At 33.4% G+C, this 19,647-nt stretch overlaps 1 protein-coding gene across 1 annotated transcript in view; it reads left to right on the top strand.

Moving 5' to 3' along the window:
• Positions 1-7,549: 7,549 nt before the first annotated feature.
• LOC139502940 (uncharacterized) overlaps positions 7,550-19,647 on the top strand; it is a 31,666-nt gene continuing 19,568 nt past the window's right edge. Inside the window, exons 1-2 of the mRNA XM_071292614.1 lie at positions 7,550-7,637; positions 8,475-8,503. The gene's annotated coding sequence lies outside the window, so the exon portion shown is untranslated. The remainder of the gene's footprint in view (positions 7,638-8,474; positions 8,504-19,647) is intronic.

Below are 19,647 nucleotides of genomic sequence, written 5' to 3'. Positions count from 1 at the left end.
TAAGGAGAAATTTCCATCATTGAAAGGTTACTTTTCAACGGTTTTGAAGCCAGTCCTTAAAGGGAAAATATATGAGCCGCAAAATGCGGGAAGAATTGAAAGAGAGTGGACTAACAACAATAGTGAATCGTACAATCATGTTCTGAAGATAGCTGTTGATTGGAAGCCTCAGTCATTAGTTGACTTTGTAATAAAGATGACAGACATGGTAGAGGCAAACTATAAAGATTTACGGAGAGCAGTGATAGGGAGAGGACCTTATACGCTTGCGAGCACACACGAACATTTTCAGATTGACAGGCATGTTTGGGCAAACAAAACTTTAATGGAAAGGTACAAATATTTTGCCAGGTTCCGCCGATACCGTATGAAGACCAAATTGGTTAAGTCAACAGATGGCAGACGAGTGGTCAATGAAGCTAGGTCGAAAGGAAAGAAGAAAGGTCAGAGGAAAAGGAAACTGGCTGATAGGACAACTACGATAAAACGCCAATGTGTGCAGTAAATTTATTTCAAAAACAAACGGTGTGTAATTTAATGTATTTATATGTGTAGATATATTTCTCAGCACTAACTACTTATGCTTCATGTTTTTCATTTATATAGGTAAAATACACTAATAAACCTGGAGCACATTAGTCAATGTCAAGACTAGTATTAATTGAATTATAGTATATTGCTATTATTTTGTTGCGTGTTTCCTGCAGTATTTTTTTTTATTACTTATATTACATATCTATTGTCTGTGTATTGCATATGTTATTGTTTGTATGCTATATGCCCTCCTAGAGGCCCTTATTTGGTGAATAAACAAAATCTTTTCTATTTTTCTATTCTATAAGATAGGCATCCGACCCTACCTGTTGTTTCCAAATACATGTGAGTTAAAATTAGTCCTGTCACAGTATAAGGTTTTTAATGATTAAATGCAATTTGCTTATTTCCTTCTATTACAAAAAAAATCGATATTCTTTTCGGTTCTTTTCGGTCCTTTTCGGTTCTTTTTGGTCCTTTTCGGTCCTTTTCGGTTCTTTTCTGTAAATCGTCGCTCTTTTCTGTAAGTCGTCGAACCCCAGCAAATGCACATTCTGAAAATATGAATAAATGTAAGCTAAGAGTACTTTAATGGAAATGATAAGCGACTATGTCGTGGACCCTATTCAGAAAATAGCGTTAAAACGACATTTCTTTAAATTGTAACATAACAACTGGACATTTAAAAAATTGAGGTGTTCAGCCTAAACAATCGAATCATTCTTATTTTGCAGATTTTTTTAAACCTCTTGAAATGCACATTTGGAAAATCAAGCCATTCTAAAACAAAACAAAATGCATTACATAATTTTCTTTATCGATTCCTCCATTTTCGAATACAATTTCTTCAAATTACTACTTATTACACATAACGAACTACATTCTAAGCGCATCCACAATGGTCGTTATTCAGTTTTTTTGCTCTGAATTTCGTAAGACGACATAGTCCAAATCTGAAAAATTCTACTTTACAAAAATATGGGGAAAAATGTTGAATTTGTATAAATTTCAGGTCAAAATCTGTAGTTCATGCTTATTCAATGTTACAAGTTACACATGTTTTTGCCGTTGACTCTGATTGATTGTTGATTGATTGTTGGTTGCTTAACGTCCAGTGGCAAATATTTCATGCATATTCAGGACGAGAACAAGTTCACAAAAAATACAATAGGTAGGCTGATACAATAGAGGCCATCTGGGTCGGAGAAATTTGGACTGCCACCGGAAAAGGAGGGTATATTGGATAAGAACAGAAATTTTGCCTTGCAACAGGCCACCTACGGACCCCTCAGAGAGTTGTTGCAAGGGTTCTTAAAGTGCAAAGAGCGTGGCACTCTCTTTACACGAGGCAGCGGATTTAACGTCCCCCTTCTGACCGGACGTGACTGCGAACTTGATACATCCCGCACAGCCAAACGGACGCCCCACTTCGGCAAGCGTTTTACTGCCGGTCGGGAGAAGACCAAGTGACCATATTTCTATACCACAGTCACCCTTGGGGTGTCCATTGACTCTGTGTTCGTTTCATACTTTAAAGATTTAATTTTGAAAGCCTCACTAGTTATGTGTATTTTAATTGTTAATATTCATAATTTTATCATAAAAAAATCCACATAGAAAAGATATTTCAAACACGGTTGCATAAAACTACTTTTAAAAGCGTATTTTATAGTTGCCGTCAACTTTGTGCACGCCGTCTTTATTTTCTGCACATGTAGAAAAGGTTGAAAACTGGAAGGTGAATGACATAGATTTTACTTATTCTAAGATAAATGTTTAGAGTGATCACTTTTTAGTTTACTATGAGTATTTTTTGGGGCCTAATTTGTTAATTTTCGTCTTTGTTCTTCCGACTTGTAAGTGTTGCTCTAGACTAGTAGTCAAATTATATTCTCTTGTTATCGTCTTATTTTCTAAATGGATATATAAAACATGTCCTAAAATTTTCATTTGCACAAAATACGAACATGTCAACGTTTTTTTAATCTAATAATTAATTTCACATGTCATTCATTAATTGTTCGGTAACATAAAACTTTCTGTTGAGTACTGTGTGTTTTCGTTCAAAGCTACGGCTTTTAAAGTGATATTGTTGGGTCATTCAGGTTTCATTTTAATTAATTTAATATCAATAGAAGTAGAATCGTCACATGTTTATTTATTTATAATTCTGTTGTGAGGCGTTTTTACAATCTGTTGATATCATAAGTTTTACACGAAATGCCTTTCATGTCCCATTCGTCTTAAACAAAAAAAATCAACTGATATTAAAGTCAGGCTGCACGAAACAATAGAATGCTTTGATTTCTAACTGGAGTAATTCATATAATTTCTCATGAATAGGTTTTTTAAGACAGCACGGGCGTGCTTGTTGGATTATGATAGACCGCACGAAGTATTTTCTCTTTCGTGTGTCCTTTCTTGGAGTAAGGGAGATAACTTGTGTAACTAACGTCGAACGTTATTAATCCCGTATTCCGCTAGGGGCGTGCAATTACGTACACTTTGCCAATTTCCCTCTTGGGGTACCATTTTGGGGTATTTCCTTATGAGCGTAGTCCAGGCGGTAAAACATTGACATATTAAGGAATTAGAAAGGGAAAATGAACTTAATTAATAACATTTGATATACATGGTATATAAATAACCAATTTGAAGACATAAAAGTTTAAATTCATAAAAGTTTGACCATTGTTACTTTACGTTGTCATGGTCGTGACGTGGTTGATGAAATACAGTAGTTCCGGTAAGGAGGCGGGACTTATAGGTTAGTTGAGGTCATTGACGTATAAAGCTAACGTTTATACGTATAGCTTTATCTGTATAGTAAAATAGCTGATTACAGTATAATTAGACAATATACGTATAGTGTCTTGAAATATGAAATTTATTTGTATGAGGCTTAGAAACGGGAAAATGCGAGGTTCTACCGAGCATTTTCCCGTTTCGTGCCGAATACAAATAAATTTCATATTTCAAGACACTATACGTATATTGTCTTTATACTGAAATCGAAAAAAAATATTTAAAAATGAAAAAACTATGTAACAAAAATTGTTAAAAAAAGTGTTTGGAATTTCCCTCTTGGGGTACCATTTTGGGGTATTTCCCTATGAGCGTAGTCCAGGCGGTAAAACATTGACAAATTAAGGAATTAGAAAGGGAAAATGAACTTAATTAATAACATTTGATAATCATGGTATATAAATAACCAATTTGCAGACAAAGAAGTTTAAATTCATAAAAGTTTGACCATTGTTACTTTACGTTGTCATGGTCGTGACGTGTGTTGTTGATGAAATACAATAAGGAGGCGGGGCTTATAGGTTAGTTGGGGTCATTGACGTATAAAGCTAACGTTTATACGTATAGCTTTATCTGTATAGTAAAATATCTGATTGCAGTATAAAGGACTATAAAGATTCCTGTTCTGTGCATTTTTTACACAGTTCAAAAACAATTTAAGACTTCAGTAGTTAAAGTCATTATCTTTATTTAAACTACAAGATTAGTTATCCATATACCTACTTGAACTAGTTTGAGATTATCTGTGCGCAAACCCCAAAACAAATAGATTTTGAAGAATATCCAGTCTAATTTTAATCACATAATCATTTCTGTATTGTACACACACAAATGGAAGGCTATTAGACGTGTTTGGAAAGTCGATACTACTGTTTGCGCTCGTGTTGGACGGAGGATGAAATATGATTTGGGGGTCATCTCCAAAAGTATAAATACTCTATCGTTTTTTATTACCTGTATGACCACTGAAATACGTTCTTCATTATAGTATTCAAGTCATAATCAATCGAGCATTTTCAAAGACCCAAAATTAATTTCTAAATGTGAATTTTAAATCAATTACGTGGTATATTGAAGATAATTATAACCCATATATGTAGTTTTAAATTTAATCATTTGATTACGGAATGCAAAAAAAACCAAAAAAAAAACAATGAGGCAAATCTTAACCTTTGGAAAAAAAGGGGACAGGTTTTTATTTTATTTTCAGATTCAACAAATTCTTGCAAAAAATAAAGGAACAATAGTTTTGTCCCGCCTTATCTCCCATTGGAAACAAACTGTCGTTTTACTCTCATTCTGGAACGATTTTGAAGAAAAAAAAGATTTAAACAAATTTTGGAAATCACAAGACCCCTGTTACACAAGATAAATGGTTGATGATCTATTTTAAAGATGCAAATTTGGGATTTTGTGCTACTTTGCCTAAAAACATAATCAGTGTATGATTGGGAAGCATGTGTTTAATACGAAAATGAGTCCAGCACACAATTCAACTATTTGATTTAGTTCGTTCCAATGATTTCTCCATAAAGTTCCAAACTATTCTGAATGTCTATAAACGTCCTATTGCGTTATAACGATAAACACGAGATTCCGAAATTTAAACATTTCTTTTTCCCTAAGGAGTTTTCTGTCTTAAATTATGTTTATTTTATGGTGTAATAATTGGTGGTCAATTTACCTTTGACTGATGAACGTGAAAATGATTTGGGTTCTAGATATTCATACGGGTTAAGTATATGCCAAGTTATGCCAATATATGTCGGAACTATGACGAGTCTAGAGTGTTAACAAGGATATCGAAAAATTGTATGTCCAACTGCGACCTTGACCTTGAAAATAAACAGGATGCAAGATGTTCACCAGGACTAAGTATTACTAAATTTGGTCAAAATCCTAAAACGATGTTGAGTCTAGAGTGTTATCACAAGGAAGCTATTAAATCAAGAGTGAAGTTGAAATCATCCCTTCGTAAATTTTACGGACGCCATCACGAGTTGGTTGGCCGTTTTGTACGGAATATCCGTTTCACAGATGATAGCGGATATGTTCCCATATCCCGTTCCTTTTTTACGAATGTGACCTACCGAATTAGTCTTATTATCGGGTTTCACTAACATGAGCAACACGCCGGGTGCCACATGTCGAGCAGGATCTGCTTACCCTTTCGGAGCATCTGAGATCATCCCCAGCTTTTGGTGGGGTTCTGGTTGCTTAGTCTTTAATTTTCTATGTGGTGTTTGTGTACTTTTTTTGTCTGTTTGTCTTTTTCTTTTTTAACTATGACGTTGGTTATTTTCGATTAATGAGTTTGAATGCCTCTCTGGTATATTTCATCCCCCTTTTATCAAGGGTGTAGATCGAGGTGGTAAGACGGACGGAAGAACGGTTAGACGGGACCGTTACACGAACCCCCTCCATTTTGTTGACGAGATGATAAAACCATTTGAATAGTTTTATTTTACACGATGGCAATGGGGCACGAAGGGTCGATTACATTACATTTATGAAAGCTCGTTATAGGGAATGAGATTGTAACTACGAGAAACAATGTCAGCTGAGGCTGATTTTTTTTTTAATGTCTTGCAAACTTTTTATTTCTAAAAACAAAATCATTAAAAAGTTATCATCTTATCAAAGACGATTGATTATGTTATATAATATATAAAAAAATAGATTATTCACATGATTGATATACATTTATCTAACAATTAATTTATTAAACATTTTCTGTTCCTTGAAAAAAATTATTTCATCAGTATCAAAGACACCAATTTATAAAGGTAACAAAAATATTAAGTATTTGTACATTTAGGGATGGTCCCCAAATCATTTTCTATTCACCTTCCATCCAACACGAGCGCCAACAGTGAACATCTATCATTGCTTATTTTGGCAATACTTGGAATCTTCTATCACGCGGATATTTTGTTCTTAATTTGATGTCTGAGATATTTTATTTGATTCACAACAATGGTATTTACACACGTAAAACACAATAATTAAGTTGCAAAGGTTCTAATTAGTTATCAAAAGTACCAAGATTATAATTTTATACGGTTGTATTTCCCGTAGTTAATATCGTTAGTTTGAATCCAGAGCTATTTATATCAATGTACAACACGGAGAGTTTTTATTTGCTTATCACAAATCAACATGATTATGCAGACTATGTTGAACATTTTAATCATAAGTTTAAGATTAGTATCAACATTGAAATTTATATAACTCACCAAACAAGGTTGGTCATTTTAATACATCAGTTAACTGCTACCTTTGACCTTTTTCATATGCATGATATCTCCTATCACGCGGATATTTTTAATCGTCCAGAAAATCCAATGTCTATTTTTATACATAAGTTGCGTAGATTTTAAATTTAATGTTTAAGATAATTACAATTTTGATGCCCTACTCGGGATTGTTTTTCTCTTAAACCTACAGTTGTGATATCAGGGTATTTTCTCTTTACAAAAAGGGAAAGGTAAGCTACTTTTCTTATTCATATTATATTTTCTTCAAATAAAGTGAAAGTAGCTATGGATTACTGACATTTGTAAGTTTAAGTCCCTTTGAACATCTGAAATTGTGAATTTGACTAAAATCTATTTAATTACTCATTTTCGATAAGAACATCAAACTCTCCTCACCGTACCTGTGCCACCAAAATGTTTGCATCTGAGTGTTAATGAAGAAGATAAATTCAGAAATTCATATAGACGGATATTTTTAATCGTCCAGGAAATCCAATATATATTTTTATACACAAGTTGCGTAGATTTTAAATATATGCGGGAATTTCCTCTATTAATAAACCTACAGTTGTGAAAACAGGTGGATTTTCTCTTTACAAAAACGGAAAGGTAAGATCTTTTTTCGTATACATATTATCTTTTCATAGGTACAAGTGAAAGTAGCTATGGTTTACTGACATTTGTAAATTTTAGTCCCTTTGAACATCGAACATTGTGAATTTTACTAAAGTCTATTTAATTTCTCACTCGATTTCTCAGTTTTGTTAAGAACATCAAACTCTCCTCACCCTACGTGTGCCAACAATTTTTTTGCATCTGAGGGTTTATGAGAAAGATAAATTCAGAAATGAATATAGAAAGCAGAAAAAGTGCGGATATTTTTAATCGTCCAGAAAATCCAATGTCTATTTTTATACATAAGTTGCGTAGATTCTAAATTTAATGTCTACGATAAAAAAACTGATGCCCTATGCGGGAGTTTCCTCTGTTAAACCTACAGTTCTGATTACAGGTTGATTTACTCTTTACTAAAACGGAAAGGTAAGATCTTTTTTCGTAAACATATTATCTTTTCATAGATACACATGAAAATAGCTATGGTTTAATGACATTTGTAAGTTTTAGTCTCTTTGAACATCGAACATTGTGAATTTTACTAAATAGATATGAAGAAGATGTGGTGTGAGTGCCAAGGAGACAACTCTCCATCCAAATAACAATTTATAAAAGTAAACCATTATAGGTCAATGTACGGCCTTCAACACGGAGCCTTGGCTCACACCGAACAACAAGCTATAAAGGGCCCCAAAATTATTAGTGTAAAGCCATTCAAACGGAGAAACCAACGGTCTTATCTATATACAAAAAACGAGAAACGAGAAACACGTATAAATTTCATAAACAAACGACAACTACCATGACTACTGTAGATAAGATTCCTGACTTAGGACAGGTGCAAACATTTGCAGCGGGATTAAACGTTTTAATGGTACCAAACCTTCTCCCTTTTTCTGAAACAATAGCATAACATCACAACATAGAAAAACACATGATAAAATATCAATTGGCAGGCTTAACTCAATCAAAAAACGTAAATTAAAAGTATATTTAATTTCTTAGTTTCGTTAAGAACATCAAACTCTCCTCACCCTACGTGTGCCAACAAATCGTTTGCATCTGAGTGTTTATGAGAAAGATAAATTCAGAAATGAATACAGAAAGCAGAAAAAAGTGCGGATATTTTTAATCGTCCAGAAAATCCAATGTCTATTTTTATACATAAGTTGCGTAGATTTTAAATTTAATGTCTACGATAAAAAAAAAAACTGATGCCCTATGCGGAAATTTCCTCTGTTAAACCTACAGTTGTGATTACAGGTTGGTTTACTCTTTACTAAAACGGAAAGGTAAGATCTTTTTTCGTATACATATTATCTTTTCATAGATACAAGTGAAAGTAGCTATGATTTACTGACATTTGTAAGTTACTAAAATTTGTCCAGACAATCCAATGTCTATTTTTGTACATTAGTTGCGAACTGTTTTTCTTTGCAACAAAACTAAAAAGGGTAAATTTACTGTATATTAGATTGACGAAGTTATCTCTCCTTATATGGCGGAGTTGGAAAAAGATTAAATAAAACTTAGATATTCTACAATTGTAAACACAGGCGTGATGATAATATAAAGTACATAACTTTCTCCATTCAGTTAAAACGTCTTACAAATAAATAGCATCCCCCTCTCATAATTTGCATATGTAATTAAAGAACTAGACCGATTGATTTCAGCTATTTAACAATGCAAGATGGCAACCGACACAACATCTACCTTAATTGCATTGAATGATCAGTTTCGTATTATTGATTTTTTGGTTATAGTTTTTGTTATCTAATTTGCATAGTGAGTTGTGCTTTTAGCATATATTTGACTTCTCATCATGCTCATGAAGTTATCAAATATAGGTGGCATATACTTTCACGAATGTCAAACTTTGTTTTAATACAAAGTACATGTACTGATATATTGCAGTGATATTATTATTGTGTTGCAAGCTGCTTCATTGTTAAACAAATCGTTATTTGCTCCTATGATGAAATGTTAGAAGTAATGCTAAAGTACTTGTTTTTTAAAAATGTATTGGTACCTCACAATTGATTACTTCTTGTGATGCAATATTATTGTTGTTTCTGTTATTATGTTCCCACCATGGCGGAGGGGGTATTAAGTATTACCCTTGTCCGTCTGTTCGTCCGTCCCAAAATTGGTTTCCGTTTTCTAACTTTAGTTTGCCTCAACAAAATGTTATGAACTGTATACACACTGCTTATTACCACAAACCACAAATCAAGTTTGAATTTAGGTGGCGTCACTTTTACCATTCTAGAGCTATGCTCCTTTACAAATGAAACCAAAATTGCTGATTTTTTTTCCCGTTCTCTAACTTTAGTTTGCCTCAACTAAATGTTATGAAGCTTTTACACAATGCTTATTTCTACATAACACAGATCAAGTTTGAGTTTTGGTGGCGACTCTTTTACCGTTCTACAGTTATGCTCCTTTACAAATGGAAAAAAATCTGCATTTTTTGTTTCTGTTTTCTAACTGAAGTTGCCTCAACCAAATGTTATGAAATTCATATATAATGGTAATGGCAACACAACTCTGATCATGTACACATTTGGGTAGCGTCACTTTTACCGTTCTTGAGTTATGTCCCTTTGAACATTATATGCAAGCGGGGGCATCATCTGTGTCCAATGAACACCAGTGTATATAAAGTGCGAATCCAGTTAGTTCATTTTCACTGTCGTATGCGAGTATGTCTATTGTAGAATAAAAGGATGATGGGAAAAACTGCGTTTGTTTACTTTTTGAAAATACAAAATAATTGATTTGAAAGTATGTTTTATCACAATTTCATTAGACTATAACTTTTTAATGTATGATAACAGGATTAAAGTCCAAAAAAATGTAATTAAAGCAGCTGAATCCATAATACTGATTACTGAATGCGATTCATTTTAAATATAAATGCGATGCATTATCACTGTAAGTGCGATCGTTTCTGATGTGGAATTTTTAGAGGTGCGATTCACTTTCATTGTTGTTTTATATGATAATTAGATATGCTACAAATGAAAATAGTCTTTTAATGACTTTAATATTGACGATATTTACAATTTGTTATTCAAACTAGTCGTAGATCCTTACTTAAATATACACGGGTATACATTTGTAACCAACGTTTGGCTGATTCCGGACGTTATGCGTTGTGTACCGTTTGTCGATTTTTTTTCTATACGTTTGTTGCGTGTTTTCGTCATTTTTCTGTACCGTTCGTTAGTAAAACATCGAGAACAAAATTAGCTGTTTCTATTGAAATACCTATCTTTTATTTTGTCACAGTTAGCAAGAATTTGAAACTACTAAAACTATTTGACATTTCTAACATTTCATATCGAAGATTAAAACAACCTGAATTTTGTAATTGTTCGACGTGAAACAAAACTTACTGGAGCTGGAGAAGCGCACTCATCGAGAGCGCCTGATTGCAATCTAGTTTCTAAGAAATCCAGTATTTTGATCTTGCGGTCAAAGGTCAAGCTCACGCGAAGGTCAGGGTGATATGCGACTCATCGCCTTTAGGTGATACACGTTCATATCATGCATATTCAAAAATGTTTGGTGAGTTTGCTATGAGTGTGTCATGGATCCGAAAAAAAAACCTGGAGTAGAACATCAAGTAACATAACATATTTTTATGGCGAATTTTTGAAAAGTTTTAGTACTCACTTTAAAAAGTTTTCCAAAATTTGTCACACTGTTTCGTACATATTTCAACCATATTGACAATTTTTTCACAACAAGCAGTACAAGAATATACAACGAACAGTACAACAGGAATTAAACAAACTACATAGAAAATTAATCATAAAGTGCCAAAATTCTAAGGTCAGTTTTTCAAGTAAATTTCTGCAAATAAAATAAAACAAAGGGTTTCTCATTCGCATCCTATATTTGAAACAACAACAAATCACAAAATACATGGTCGCATTTAGTGTAAGAGCCATACAACTATGCTCTTTATGTAGTTTAATCAAGTTTGAGTTACACAAAGTGTTTGTTTCGCGATGTTTACAAGTAATTCACAGACCTGTCTATTTAAAATAATCACATGGTGTTCATGCAATATAAATAATATGCAATTCTGTTATAACAGTAAACTTTGTTTTCATAAACATTGAATACTTAACTGAACTGAGTACGTCTATAAGTCTTTTGTGAAAATAATAGGATTGTCTATCTACCACCATCACTTCGCGATGCAGCGATTAACGTCAGGAATCAACTGTACGGCTGTTGTACCCCAAGGCATATATAGAACAATTTAAACATGCAACAATAAAATGTATTCAATATATCCTTGTATTCTTACAAATACGTATTTGCTTATTTGTAACAACGTTTTATAAGAAATTCAAACATATATTAGGGTGACTCGATTGTTGCTCGCATTTTCTTTACTGTACAAAATGTAGACATAATTGCATGAGAAATATCAATTATCCAGTCATCCAAGCGTCAAATGTAAGGCAATTGTTTGTGCGTTACCACTCTTTCAATCGTGAAATGAAGATCGTTTTGCGAATGCTCTTTGTTATCTAAGATGCATCCATTAGAGCTATTTTCCTAATGCTTGTAGTTTAAAGGTTTAGTTGGTTTGCTTGTTTTGTATAAATAATTAATCAATCTTAATTACAATGCTTAAGCAGACATTTATACAAACAAAACAAGAAAGCCAACCACACCTTTAAACTACAAGCATTTGGAAAATAGCCCTAATGACGTTTTATTAGTATGTTATGTAGATGTAGACCGAAACCTAAAACTTTGCTTTTTCAGTGACGTGGTTTTACTTTATTGTACACGATATATGTATTCAATGATGGCGTGTCATAGTAAAGGATAAATTTTATCCTACGTATAGATCCGGATCTGGACATATTATTAGATAAAATAGAATTGACTATATAATTAGCAATACATGCTATATTTGTACGGAAATTATTGATATATTACCTCAGATTTTCACTCACTAAGTATGCTTCTATAATCAACCCTTCTGACTTCATCAATTTTTGTTAGAGAGTCGGCTGAATTGAGAATGTATATGATGAAAATTATTTTCTTTTGTGAAAATGCATCGCATATACAATAGAAATGATAGAGATAACACTTTGGAATTTTAATCATGTATTGCAATATAATAATAACTTACAGATAAATGTAACAGCATTTTGGGGAAATCAAGAATTAAATATTCCATTTCACAAAAATTGTGTGCCGATTTAAAAAAATCCAAGATGATCAAATCCTCCTTTTGATAATCAGTATTGATACATGTACAAAGAGATGTCATAAAAATATACCGTACTGCAATGTAAATTCAGAAAGGGGAAGTCCATAGAAATTGACAAAATCAAACACTCGACAGGTGATTGACTGGAAAATAACTGTCATATTTCTGACTTGGTACATTCATTTTCTGAAGAAAATGGTTAAATAATCAATACTATATTAATAAGAAGATGTGGTATCAGTGCCAATGAGACAACTATCTATCCAAGTCACAATATGTAAAAAGTAAACAATTATAGGTCAAAGTACGACCTTCAACACGGAGCCTTTGCTCACATCGAACAGCAAGCTATAAAGGGCCCCCAAAAGAATAGTGTAAAACAACTCAAACAGAAAAACCAACGGTCTTACCTATATAAAAAACGAGAAACGAGAAACACTTATGAACCACACCAACAAACGACAACCACAGTACAACAGGCTCCTGACTTAGGACAGGTGCATAAAAATACAGCGGTTTTAAACGTTGTAACAGGCGCCAATTAAATCTAACAAAGACACCAACAAAATATTTTTCGTAGCTGAAAATAAATATAATCAGTATAGTACAAACTAATGACATTAAATGATTAACACACAATGCCGATAAGATAAAGTACAAAGTATGTTAAATATCTATACGAGGGTACACACACTCACAATCTCACTTTAACCATTCTATTCATCCTAAGCGACTCTCTAGACATACCTGCGTCAGGAACGCCCAAAGCCAAAACAATGAAAGCCGGATGTTTAAATCCAAGCCATACAACAAAAAGAGACAAACATAATATTACAAAGACAAAATAAGGAAAACTGCAAAAGTAAATAAAATAATACGCAATGTCAGCACCTATAATCTATAATTCCTGTATTATAAATTACGGATTTCATTGTTAGAACTCATGTTATAACAGGTGAGGTATACACTCCTTCTCATCAACATGCGCATGTTAAACAGACAGCTAATGAACTCTACTCCTTTAACTTTGTGGATGATTAGTTTTTGTTGACAGTAATTACATTATAATATTAATATGATTAAACTATAATCAAACCAGTGCGGTATCTAAGTTAAGAGTTTTCTAAAAAATAATTTTTAAAATTCATCTTGATTTCAAAAACTATATTCTTCGTTTCCAGAAACATACATGAAATATGATGTCTTTATAGAGGTAACAAAATTTGTAAAAAGTATTGTAAAAACCAATTTGTCCTTAGTTAAAGTCTGAAGAGTGGCCCGTCTCAAGACAGAAAGCGTGACAACCTTCTGCTTGCAATGTTACAAACACACCTGTTTGTAAAAGGGTGCTTCTACATGAAATGAATCAATTATTGAACTTTGGGTCAAACAAGGAAAAATTGCATGAACTGTATCATTTATTGTATTTCTTTACAAAACTAAAATAACAAATATGAAAAACTTCAACCCCAAATATCTTTGAATGAACACTATTTTAACTTTTTCACAGAAAGGAAACTTGGATTAATGATAATTTATCTGTAATGATTGAACATATATTGCACACATACATTCAATGCAATCAGTTCTCTATTCTTCGTGTTTTTTTTTCATTTTAAGTCTGAAGAATGGCCCCGTCTCAAAGACAGAAAGTGTGACAACATTTTGCTTGCAATGTCTTGAGATAGTTACAAACACGTCACCTCTGTTTGTAAAAGGGTGCTTCTAAATCAAATGAATTAATTATTGAACTTATGATCAAACTGATTTAAAAGGGAAAATTGTATGAACAGTATCATGAATCGTATTTTTATAACAAAACAACCACCTCGACGGTGTCTTGGTAGCGTAGTCGCCTTGAGGGCTGGAGGTCATGGTTCGAATCGGGGATGGGTCAAACCATATACTGTAAAACGGTTTTTGCTGCTTTACCCCTACACACGAGGTATTAAGCAGTAAGAGAAAAGACTGGTCGGCTCGGAGTCAGAATAATGTGTCCAGGGAGAGTGGCATGTCTTCCTGCGGCCTGTTTACTTGTAAACTAGCACGTTAAACATTCGACTTAGAGTATCGGTCTAGTACAACGCAGGCATCATATGTATATCCCACTTAAATTTTCTCATCCTGCATTTGCATGGAATTTGCCACTGGATGTTACAAATCAATCCATCCACCCATCATTCCAAAACTTAATTAAAAAAACATTTAAAACTTAAATCCAAATTTCCTAAGGTTGAACTATTTGTTTAAAAACTCTTTCATGGATAAGAAACCTGTAATTATTACAATTTATCTGTAAGTATTTAATATATATTGCACACACACACATGCTTTATACACACTCTTTTAAATTGAACTTTTTAATGAGTCATTTAGATCACCACCAAATTAACAATCTTTTAAATCAACTGTGCTACTCATTCAAATCAACCTAGCCAGTCAATTGTGTATGGCGAGCGAAATTACAATCTATTAATTCCTTTATACATATATATAGTAAGATACATTTAATTCGACCAATGCTTGATTCTTCATCGTCTTTTCATTTATATTAAGAAGACAGAAAGTGTGACAACATTTTACTTGCAATGTCTTGAGATAGTTACAAACACGTCACCTCTGTTTGTAAAAGGGTGCTTCTAAATCAAATGAATTAATTATTGAACTTATGATCAAACTGATTTAAAAGGGAAAATTGTATGAACAGTATCATGAATCGTATTTTTATAACAAAACAACCACCTCGACGGTGTCTTGGTAGCGTAGTCGCCTTGAGGGCTGGAGGTCATGGTTCGAATCGGGGATGGGTCAAACCATATACTGTAAAACGGTTTTTGCTGCTTTACCCCTACACACGAGGTATTAAGCAGTAAGAGAAAAGACTGGTCGGCTCGGAGTCAGAATAATGTGTCCAGGGAGAGTGGCATGTCTTCCTGCGGCCTGTTAACTTGTAAACTAGCACGTTAAACATTCGACTTAGAGTATCGGTCTAGTACAACGCAGGCAGCATATGTATATCCCACTTAAATTTTCTCATCCTGCATTTGCATGGAATTTGCCACTGGATGTTACAAATCAATCCATCCACCCATCATTCCAAAACTTAATTAAAAAAACATTTAAAACTTAAATCCAAATTTCCTAAGGGTGAACTATTTGTTTAAAAACTCTTTCATGGATAAGAAACCTGTAATTATTACAATTTATCTGTAAGTATTTAATATATATTGCACACACACACATGCTTTATACACACTCTTTTAAATTGAACTTTTTAATGAGTCATTTAGATCACCACCAAATAAACAATCTTTTAAATCAACTGTGCTACTCATTCAAATCAACCTAGACAGTCAATTGTGTATGGCGAGCGAAATTACAATCTATTAATTCCTTTATAAATATATATAGTAAGATACATTTAATTCGACCAATGCTTGATTCTTCATCGTCTTTTCATTTATATTAAGAAGAGTGACCCCGTCTCAAAGACAGAAAGTGTGACAACATTTTGCTTGCAATGTCTTGAGATAGTTACAAACACGTCACCTCTGTTTGTAAAAGGGTGCTTCTAAATCAAATGAATTAATTATTGAACTTATGATCAAACTGATTTAAAAGGGAAAATTGTATGAACAGTATCATGAATCGTATTTTTATAACAAAACAACCACCTCGACGGTGTCTTGGTAGTGTAGTCGCCTTGAGGGCTGGAGGTCATGGTTCGAATCGGGGATGGGTCAAACCATATACTGTAAAACGGTTTTTGCTGCTTTACCCCTACACACGAGGTATTAAGCAGTAAGAGAAAAGACTGGTCGGCTCGGAGTCAGAATAATGTGTCCAGGGAGAGTGGCATGTCTTCCTGCGGCCTGTTTACTTGTAAACTAGCACGTTAAACATTCGACTTAGAGTATCGGTCTAGTACAACGCAGACATCATATGTATATCCCACTTAAATTTTCTCATCCTGCATTTGCATGGAATTTGCCACTGGATGTTACAAATCAATCCATCCACCCATCATTCCAAAACTTAATTAAAAAAACATTTAAAACTTAAATCAAAATTTCCTAAGGTTGAACTATTTGTTTAAAAACTCTTTCATGGATAAGAAACCTGTAATTATTACAATTTATCTGTAAGTATTTAATATATATTGCACACACACACATGCTTTATACACACTCTTTTAAATTGAACTTTTTAATGAGTCATTTAGATCACCACCAAATTAACAATCTTTTAAATCAACTGTGCTACTCATTCAAATCAACCTAGCCAGTCAATTGTGTATGGCGAGCGAAATTACAATCTATTAATTCCTTTATACATATATATAGTAAGATACATTTAATTCGACCAATGCTTGATTCTTCATCGTCTTTTCATTTATATTAAGAAGACAGAAAGTGTGACAACATTTTACTTGCAATGTCTTGAGATAGTTACAAACACGTCACCTCTGTTTGTAAAAGGGTGTTTCTAAATCAAATGAATTAATTATTGAACTTATGATCAAACTGATTTAAAAGGGAAAATTGTATGAACAGTATCATGAATCGTATTTTTATAACAAAACAACCACCTCGACGGTGTCTTGGTAGCGTAGTCGCCTTGAGGGCTGGAGGTCATGGTTCGAATCGGGGATGGGTCAAACCATATACTGTAAAACGGTTTTTGCTGCTTTACCCCTACACATGAGGTATTAAGCAGTAAGAGAAAAGACTGGTCGGCTCGGAGTCAGAATAATGTGTCCAGGGAGAGTGGCATGTCTTCCTGCGGCCTGTTAACTTGTAAACTAGCACGTTAAACATTCGACTTAGAGTATCGGTCTAGTACAACGCAGGCATCATATGTATATCCCACTTAAATTTTCTCATCCTGCATTTGCATGGAATTTGCCACTGGATGTTACAAATCAATCCATCCACCCATCATTCCAAAACTTAATTAAAAAAACATTTAAAACTTAAATCCAAATTTCCTAAGGGTGAACTATTTGTTTAAAAACTCTTTCATGGATAAGAAACCTGTAATTATTACAATTTATCTGTAAGTATTTAATATATATTGCACACACACACACATGCTTTATACACACTCTTTTAAATTGAACTTTTTAATGAGTCATTTAGATCACCACCAAATAAACAATCTTTTAAATCAACTGTGCTACTCATTCAAATCAACCTAGACAGTCAATTGTGTATGGCGAGCGAAATTACAATCTATTTTAAAATTCCTTTATAAATATATATAGTAAGATACATTTAATTCGACCAATGCTTGATTCTTCATCGTCTTTTCATTTATATTAAGAAGAGTGACCCCGTCTCAAAGACAGAAAGTGTGACAACATTTTGCTTGCAATGTCTTGAGATAGTTACAAACACGTCACCTCTGTTTGTAAAAGGGTGCTTCTAAATCAAATGAATTAATTATTGAACTTATGATCAAACTGATTTAAAAGGGAAAATTGTATGAACAGTATCATGAATCGTATTTTTATAACAAAACAACCACCTCGACGGTGTCTTGGTAGTGTAGTCGCCTTGAGGGCTGGAGGTCATGGTTCGAATCGGGGATGGGTCAAACCATATACTGTAAAACGGTTTTTGCTGCTTTACCCCTACACACGAGGTATTAAGCAGTAAGAGAAAAGACTGGTCGGCTCGGAGTCAGAATAATGTGTCCAGGGAGAGTGGCATGTCTTCCTGCGGCCTGTTTACTTGTAAACTAGCACGTTAAACATTCGACTTAGAGTATCGGTCTAGTACAACGCAGACATCATATGTATATCCCACTTAAATTTTCTCATCCTGCATTTGCATGGAATTTGCCATTGGATGTTACAAATCAATCCATCCACCCATCATTCCAAAACTTAATTAAAAAAACATTTAAAACTTAAATCCAAATTTCCTAAGGTTGAACTATTTGTTTAAAAACTCTTTCATGGATAAGAAACCTGTAATTATTACAATTTATCTGTAAGTATTTAATATATATTGCACACACACACATGCTTTATACACACTCTTTTAAATTGAACTTTTTAATGAGTCATTTAGATCACCACCAAATAAACAATCTTTTAAATCAACTGTGCTACTCATTCAAATCAACCTAGACAGTCAATTGTGTATGGCGAGCGAAATTACAATCTATTAATTCCTTTATAAATATATATAGTAAGATACATTTAATTCGACCAATGCTTGATTCTTCATCGTCTTTTCATTTATATTAAGAAGAGTGACCCCGTCTCAAAGACAGAAAGTGTGACAACATTTTGCTTGCAATGTCTTGAGATAGTTACAAACACGTCACCTCTGTTTGTAAAAGGGTGCTTCTAAATCAAATGAATTAATTATTGAACTTATGATCAAACTGATTTAAAAGGGAAAATTGTATGAACAGTATCATGAATCGTATTTTTATAACAAAACAACCACCTCGACGGTGTCTTGGTAGTGTAGTCGCCTTGAGGGATGGAGGTCATGGTTCGAATCGGGGATGGGTCAAACCATATACTGTAAAACGGTTTTTGCTGCTTTACCCCTACACACGAGGTATTAAGCAGTAAGAGAAAAGACTGGTCGGCTCGGAGTCAGAATAATGTGTCCAGGGAGAGTGGCATGTCTTCCTGCGGCCTGTTTACTTGTAAACTAGCACGTTAAACATTCGACTTAGAGTATCGGTCTAGTACAACGCAGACATCATATGTATATCCCACTTAAATTTTCTCATCCTGCATTTGCATGGAATTTGCCACTGGATGTTACAAATCAATCCATCCACCCATCATTCCAAAACTTAATTAAAAAAACATTTAAAACTTAAATCAAAATTTCCTAAGGTTGAACTATTTGTTTAAAAACTCTTTCATGGATAAGAAACCTGTAATTATTACAATTTATCTGTAAGTATTTAATATATATTGCACACACACACATGCTTTATACACACTCTTTTAAATTGAACTTTTTAATGAGTCATTTAGATCACCACCAAATTAACAATCTTTTAAATCAACTGTGCTACTCATTCAAATCAACCTAGCCAGTCAATTGTGTATGGCGAGCGAAATTACAATCTATTAATTCCTTTATACATATATATAGTAAGATACATTTAATTCGACCAATGCTTGATTCTTCATCGTCTTTTCATTTATATTAAGAA

The sequence above is a fragment of the Mytilus edulis genome, chromosome 14 (assembly GCF_963676685.1).
Source record: "Mytilus edulis chromosome 14, xbMytEdul2.2, whole genome shotgun sequence".
In the NCBI taxonomy this organism is placed as follows: Eukaryota; Metazoa; Mollusca; class Bivalvia; order Mytilida; family Mytilidae; genus Mytilus; species Mytilus edulis.
Note: the sequence above shows the minus strand (reverse complement) of the source record. Positions and strands in the feature narration are given on the sequence as shown.